This window comes from Ursus americanus, chromosome 30, assembly GCF_024610735.1.
Source record: "Ursus americanus isolate L20-20 chromosome 30, mUrsAme1.1.p, whole genome shotgun sequence".
NCBI classification, from domain to species: Eukaryota; Metazoa; Chordata; class Mammalia; order Carnivora; family Ursidae; genus Ursus; species Ursus americanus.
This window is the reverse complement of record NC_142156.1, coordinates 17,239,417-17,247,185: the sequence shown is the minus strand read 5'-3', so window position 1 is coordinate 17,247,185 and position 7,769 is coordinate 17,239,417.

The window sequence follows — 7,769 nt, the reverse complement described above, 5'->3', positions numbered from 1 at the left end:
ATTTTTTTTAATCCGCTCAGAAATTTTTCATCATTCCTATCTTTGGATTATCTTTCTTGAACTCGGCAAGTTATATAATCATCGGAACGATTACCCTGATTCCAGCCAGGACGAAGGTGAACAGAACAAGCGTGTGCAAGCAGATAAAGGGAAAATTTGCAGATTTCGCGCGTCGGAGCTCGAGGCCGGAAGAGAGGAGCGAGTTTGTAGGGGCGGACAGTGCGGGTAGTGCAGGCGGCCCTGGCTTCTGTAGACATTGTCTAGGAGACTTTGGCCCGTTCCCCTTGGCTTCCCTGTCACTCCAAGTGCACCTCTCTCCAAGAAGCCCCCAAAATATGCCACCTCCGGCGGCGGGGGTGGGGGTGTTACTGCGCGTTGCCTTTAGCTGGGTTTGGAAGTGCGACCCGCATTCAGCAAATGCTCTCTTTCCTGACCTTTACATTTGTCTGTTTTCTCCTGCAGCGTTTTAGTTTGCAAAACCCTTTCCCAACCGCTGAGAAATTAATTTTGTTTCTCAAGGCACGCAGGATGCATGTTCCATCCCCAAATGCCACCGAGGTGATTGTACCACCCAGGCATCCATCCTCCGCAGGGTGCTTTCCCCAGGCGGCTCCTTGCTCGGACTTGCTTCCCTTGCTGCTGGCAGGGGGAGTTGGGGTGGAGTGTTGAGGTTCAGGGCTCCCCCCGCCTTGGCTGAGCTTCTAACTCCACTTTCCCCTTTTAAATTCATTCTCCGTGCTGTAGCTCTGTCCACCAGAAGATACACAAGTGTCGTTTGTCAGCCTAGGGCACAGGGCCCAGTTGGTGACATTCAGAGTCGATGCCCAGCACTTGTGAACAGCTGGCTGTTGAGGTCAGGGTGGCTCTCGCTGGTTTCCATGAGACTTTGGGCTCCTCCAGGGCACGGTGCATCATCGCAATGGCAATTAGAGCAGGAATATGAAAGACAGCGATTCATTCAGCAGACAAATATTTATGGAGCACCTACTCTGTGCCAGGCATTGTTCTAGACTGGAAAGCAGGGGTGAGTAAGACAGACAAGGCCCTTCTCATGGAGAGTCATCTAGTAAGCCAGACAATAAACAAAGATGCAAATAAAAATATCAGCTTCTGATAAGTGCAGTGGAGAAAAAACAAAGAAACACTAAAATTGTTTTCTTAGTATGTGCCAAAAATTATCTCATCAAATCCCTAAGACAATTCTAGGAATTATGTGCTATTCCTATCATCCCCATTTTACAGATGAAGAAAGTGAGATAGAGAGAGGCTAGGTTGTCTTCTGAAGGTCACACACTTAGGAAGTTGCAGAGCCAGGGCTGATGCATAGAACAGCTGGAAACCAACCCCTTGTTCATATTTAACAAACCACCATTGTGAATCCCCTACACCTAGCACAACCCTGATACATAAATGTGGAACCCAATGGGGTGATCTAAACACGTCTCTACCGCAAAGAGTGCCATGATTTCCCACACACAATATGGCAGGAAATATCCGTTGACATCATCAGGGCTGGAGGAGGACTTCAGACTGGACTGGGGATAGGGAGGGCCTCTATCCACAAACAGTTCTTCCTTGGACAACTCCCCTTGAGCCCAGTTTTGCTGGCATATGACTACATGAATTAGCTGGCTGAGAGCCTGAGCATGGCTTGGACTCACAGAGTAGGCCTGAATGGCTCCCAGAAACCAGCAAACAGCTCTTGGAAGAGAGAACTGGTCCCCTATCGGCCTTTTTCCCCCATTATCAATACTAATGGCCTCCCTAAGGAATAGCAGACAAGTATTTTCCTGAAAGGCTATTGCCTAATAGGTGGCGTGTCCGTTCCCTTCTCTACGCCTCACTTTGCCTATTTAGATAATGAGGACAGTGGATTAAAATGTGCTTTTGGAATGCTCTTCCTTGGATCCACAGAGCTTTCTTAGGGGGCTGCTGGAGATGACGGGGAACGGATTTGGTTCTGGTCCCCCATCCCTTGCGTCAACCAGAGCAGTGCCATGGTACACAGTGGGCACTTAATATTAACTACCAGTACTGTGATCTGTTTTATATGGTGAGCTTCCATGTAAGAGGGGCTGTGGCCAAAATATTTGGAAACTCAGTAGTATTTCTAGGGGTACTTCAGCTTTGAGGAGGATTCAGTCACCAGGAAAGAATTAAGCCAAGTGGATAGAGACTGCGGTGAGCTGGAGAGCCCACACCCCATCCGCCTAAGGAGCTAGCCACTTCCGGTTCCAATCCATTGAGGGCATGTGAGAAACAGGCGCAGTGTGGCCAGATCCTCCGAGTTTTCAGTAGAACTTGGACATGTGGGTTTTTATGTTAAAAGTTCCAATTTTTAAACTGGCTGGTCATGAACTCAAATTCTTCTAAAATGCTATAGAGACTGACAAGACATATCTGGGCTACATCTGGCCCTTAACCAATAATTTGGAACTCTGTTCTGGAAAGTTGGGGGTGAACTCTTCTCTCTCCCTTATCTCAATTTAATGAGCATTAGGATTATTGTTAAATGATAAAAGAAATGATGTTGATGAGGTTTGCCAGCAAATCTGGACGTGCCTGAGTATTCTGGAGGTTTTGTACAAAGTAGAGAACCATAGGAAAAAATAGGGGTGAAAGCCTTTGACAAGGTCCACAGCTTTGTTTCAATGTCCTGTAGTATTACTAGCAGACACTGGTATTCTTTCTGGCAAATGTTCATTGAGGCCTTACTCTGTGTCGGGCCCCATGTAAGAAGCTGGGGACACAGCAGTAAGCAAACCAACATAGCCTCTGCCCTCATGGAACTCCCAGTCTATTGGAGGAGACAGACAGGAACAGAGAAGCCAGTCAAAGAAGGTAATTTCAGAGAGTGGTGAATTTTGTGAGAGAATTAGAAGGGGTCACATGACTACATGGGAGAGGGACTCTGAGGATTTAACATTTGAATCAAGATCTGAAGGATAAGAAAGAGAGTCATGGGAAGAACTACATAGAGGAAGAGCTTTCTTAACAGAGGGAAGAGCAGGTGCAAAGGCCCTGAGGCAGGAGCAATCTTCCAGTGTTGGTAGATTGAAAGAAGGCCAAAGTGTCTGGAGGATAGTGTGAGGGGCAAGTGTTGGGAGGGGAGGATAAAGAAACGGCCAAAGGCCAGACCACTAGGGCCTAGGAAGCCATGAGAAGACATTCAGATTTTATTCTAAGACTAGTGGGAAATCACTGTATTGTTTTAGTCAGAGAAGTAACATGATCTGATTCTTTTTTTAAAACAAGCCTTTAATTTTTAAATAATTTGGGATTTACTGAGAGTTGCAAAGATGGTACAAAGAGTTCCTGTATAATGTTCACTCAGTTTCCCTTTAATGTTAACATCTAACATGGCATTGCTCCTCATTTTTTAAGACACCTGAATCATAAAGAAACACTGGATCAGAAAATATTACAAACAGGGCTGCCTGGCCTGGCTCAGTTGGTATATGACTTTTGATCTTGGGGCTGTAAGTTCAAGCCCCACATTGGGTATAGAGATTATTTAAAAATAAAAATTTTAAAAAAGTAGGTACATTATTACCCAGAGAGCATTTTCTCCCAAATAAGAGCTGATTTCAGGATGCCTGGGTAGCTCAGTCAGTTAAGCATCAGCTCAGGTCATGACCCCAGGGGCCTGGAATTGATCCTGCATCGGGCTCTCTGCTCAGCAGGGAGTCTGCTTCTCCCTCTGCCTGCCGCTCGCCCTGCTTGTGCCCCCTCTCTCTCTCTGTCAAATAAATAACTAAAATCTTAAAAAAAAAAACCAAGATCTGATTTCATTTGAAAAAGATCCCTTTTGGCCTGGGTGGCTCAGTCGGTTGAACATCTGACTCTTGATTTCAGTTTGGGTCACGTTCTTGGGGTTATGAGGTCAAGCCCTGCATTGGGCTCCTTGCTCAACAGGGAGTCTGCTTGGCATTCGCTCTCTCCCTCTCTGCCTCCCCACCCCATACTCTCTCTTCCTCTAAAATAAAAAAATAAATCTTAAAAAAAAAAAGAAAAGAAAAAGAAGAAGATCCCTTTGGTGTCTGTTGGGATAAGGGACTTGTGGGTAAGAGTGGCAGCTAGAGATCAGGGAGGGGGCTGATGAAAAATGCAGCATCACTACTCTGAGTCTCTGTTTCCTCATTTGCAAAATGGGGACGATATCACATATCTCCGAAGGTTGTTGTGAGAACATAACTTCCAATGTACTTGGGGAGATAATAGTAACAAGGTGGCAATGAAGACAATGATAATAATAGCTAGCATTTATTGAGCGCTTACTGTGTGCCAGTCTCTGTCCTCACGGCCTTCCAGGCATGATTAGGGAGAGCAGAATCTTTGGGATGCTCCCGCAAGCGTCTGACGAGGAGGATTTCCATGGGTCTTTCAAAATCTCTTGAACCATCATCGGCCCTCATGGAGTTTATGTTGATGTTGGGTGTGTCCCTTTGAGAAGGCCTCAAATGTACTTCCATCTGGACTTACTCAACAGAGAAATGAGGATGATTATCACCTTGCTAAAAGTTGCTTGGCTTCCCAAAGTGACTCACTGTGCAAGCTCTCCCAGTAGCTGGAGAATGGCTCGCGCTGTCATTTGGAACTAAGTCCAGCAATGGGAGGCTCACTTTAGTGCAGAGTCTCACAAGCTGGGCACTGTTGACATTTTGGGCCAGATCATTGTCTGCTGGCGGGGGGGGGGGGGCGCTGCCCTGTGTACTGTAGGACGTTTAGCAGCATCCCTGACCTTTACCTGTTAGATGCCATAACTATGCCCCCTCCCCAATAGTGACATTCAGTGATGTCTCCAAGTACCACTGTATGTCCCCGGCAAAGTCAAAATCACTCCCTCTCCCATGCCCCCTGTTGCAGACCACTGCTTTCAAGCATCTGGGGCCTGTGACAAAGTGGCTTTGAAATTGTTTTGTTCTTCGGTCACTTTTAACCCTATGTGTTAAGTGCGTTGCCCGTGTAGCTTCTTTGACTACTAACAGCCATCATTTCTTGATAATTTACAATGTGTTAGGCATTGACCTAACTCTTGCTTTATATATATCTTCTGGTTTCAGTCCCACTTAATACATAGAATAAGTCATTATTTCCATTTTATACATGGAGAAATCAAGGGTCAGGGAGGTTCAATGACTCACCCAAAGACACACAGCTAAGAAGTGACAGAGCCTGGATTTGAACCCAGATTTGTCTGACTTCAGGGTCGTAATCTCTCACCATTCTGGCATGCTGAGCCTCTGAAGACAAACTGTTAGAAAATCACCAGGGGAAAAGTATTTTATAAGCAGTAAAATGCCATTCTGGTATCAAGTCGGAGAAGGAGAATGGAGCAAACTTGTTCTGGACTCAGACTGGAAAAGCCAAATTCTAGTGCAAAGTCCACAGGGGATTCACTGGGTGGCTTTGGGCAAGTCACTAGCTTGACTTCGTAGGTGAAACATAAGCCCAGCCCCACCTTCCCCCACATGGGAGAGATGGCCCTTTGAGCAATAATGGTGCCTCCCAGCCAGACAGTGCTGGGACCTTGCATATGGATTCATGTTTGCTTTCATCCTCAGTAACACTAGAAGGCACAGCCCTCCCCCTTTTTAAAATTGAGACGAAGTTCGCATAAAATGAACCATTTTATTTTATTTTTTTTTTTTTTTAAAGATTTTATTTATTTATTTGACAGAGATAGAGACAGCCAGCGAGAGAGGGAACACAAGCAGGGGAGTGGGAGAGGAAGAAGCAGGCTCATAGCTGAAGAGCCTGATGTGGGGCTCGATCCCATCACGCCGGGATCACGCCCTGAGCCGAAGGCAGGCGCTTAACCGCTGTGCCACCCAGGCGCCCCCTAAAATGAACCATTTTAAAGTGTGTAATTCAGGGGCACCTGGGTGGCTCAGTTGGTTAAACAACCAACTCTTGATTTCAGTTCAGGTCTTGATCTCAGGGTCGTGAGATCGAGCCCCGCATCAGGCTCCACACTCAGCTCGGAGTCTGCTGGAGATTCTCTCTCTCCCTTTCTCTCTGCCTCTGTCCCTCCCCACTGTGCTCTTGCAGGTGTTCCCCCTCTCTTTCTCAAAATAAATAAATAAAATCTTAAAAAAAATAAAATGTACAATTCAGTGGCTTTTTGTACAATCATCACCTCTATCTAGTTCCAAAACATTTCCATCACCCCCAAAAGAAACCCCATACCTATTAGCAGTCACTCCTTAGTCCTCCTTCCTCCCAACTCCTGGCCCCCACCAGTCTTTTTCCTATCTCCCTGTATTTGCCTATCATGGACATTTCATCTAAGTGGAATTCAGTACTATGTGACCTTTCGTGTCTGACTTCTTTCACTGAGCAGGATGTTTCTGGGGTTCATTGACATTAGCAGGTGACAGTACTTCATTCCTTTTTCTGACTGAATAATATTCCATTGTATGGATATGCCACCTTTTGTTTATCCATGCATCTGTGGATGGACATTTGGGTTGTCAGATGAGGGACACGAGGCCCAGGAATGTTAAATGACTTTCCCAAGATCACAGAGTAAACAGACAAGCTGGCAGGTCTGGATTTTAAATTATGAAGACCGAACTCTCTTTTACCTGTTTTACTTGTAATGGACATTTCCTAACTCTGGTTGGTGACAGGTTGTTTTGTGTTTTGTTTTTTTTTTTTGAAAGAGAGCATGAGCAGGGGGTTGGGGGTAGGGGTAAAGGGAGAGGGAGAGAGAGAATCCCAAACTGCAGAAGCAGCAGGCTACATGCCCAGTGCGGAGCCCACCGTGGGACTGATCCCATGACCCAGAAATCATGACCTGAGCCAAAATCAAGAGTCAGATACTTAACTGACTAAGCCAACCAGGCACCCTGATGATGAAATATTTTTAATTAATTATTTAAAACTTAGAGCGAGTACAATTTGTTGATTTATTTTTTTCTATTTCTTAATTTTTTATTAAAAACATTTTTTTTGGTGAACTATTCAAAGCTTAGATCAAAGCTTGGATGACCCTGTTCATGCTCCAGAATTAACAAATGTTAACATTTGGTCACGTTTGACTTAGACTTGTTTTTAGGTAACAAAAGAAATGAAACATTATAGCTGAGACTCCTTTGGAACCCTTGCTCTATTCTACTCAGTTCTTCTCCCTTCCCCAGAAGTAGGTAGCCCAAGATTGTTGTGTATGTGGGTGACTATGTTTTTTCCCAGTTTACAACAACATGCAAACAAGCTAACGATCAACAAGGAAGAAAAACAACAATCTTAACTCCCAGGGGCAAATGGAATGCATTTTTATAAAGCCAGATTTATTCCATTTAAAAGATTGCCTTTGATTCTGAGGGTAGGGCTTTCCAGCTTTATTTATATTAAAATGGCCTTCCCAGTATGAAATGGTGGCGTTAGTGACAGCTATTTTTTTTTCGAATGCCCCATTTGGCAAAAGAAAAAAATCCAATAATGGGAGGCATGTTTTTGCAGTGGTGGAAACGAATGAAAGCAAGCTGCATGGAGCAATATGGATATATCTGTAAGCTAATGTCAAGTCTGCAAAACCCAGTTGGGGAAGGATTAGCTCTGCAGGAGACTATTTACATAAATGACACAACAGTACTGTATATTTAGGACAGAGTTTTTCAAACTTTTGGGGGGGGGGGCCACGTGGTGCTGTAAGAAAGATATCGTATGTCCCAATCCAGTACACATACACACAGACGTAAAACTGGGGCAAAAGTTTCAGAAGACAATACTGACCCTACTACATGGGATACACTCTTCTTATTTTT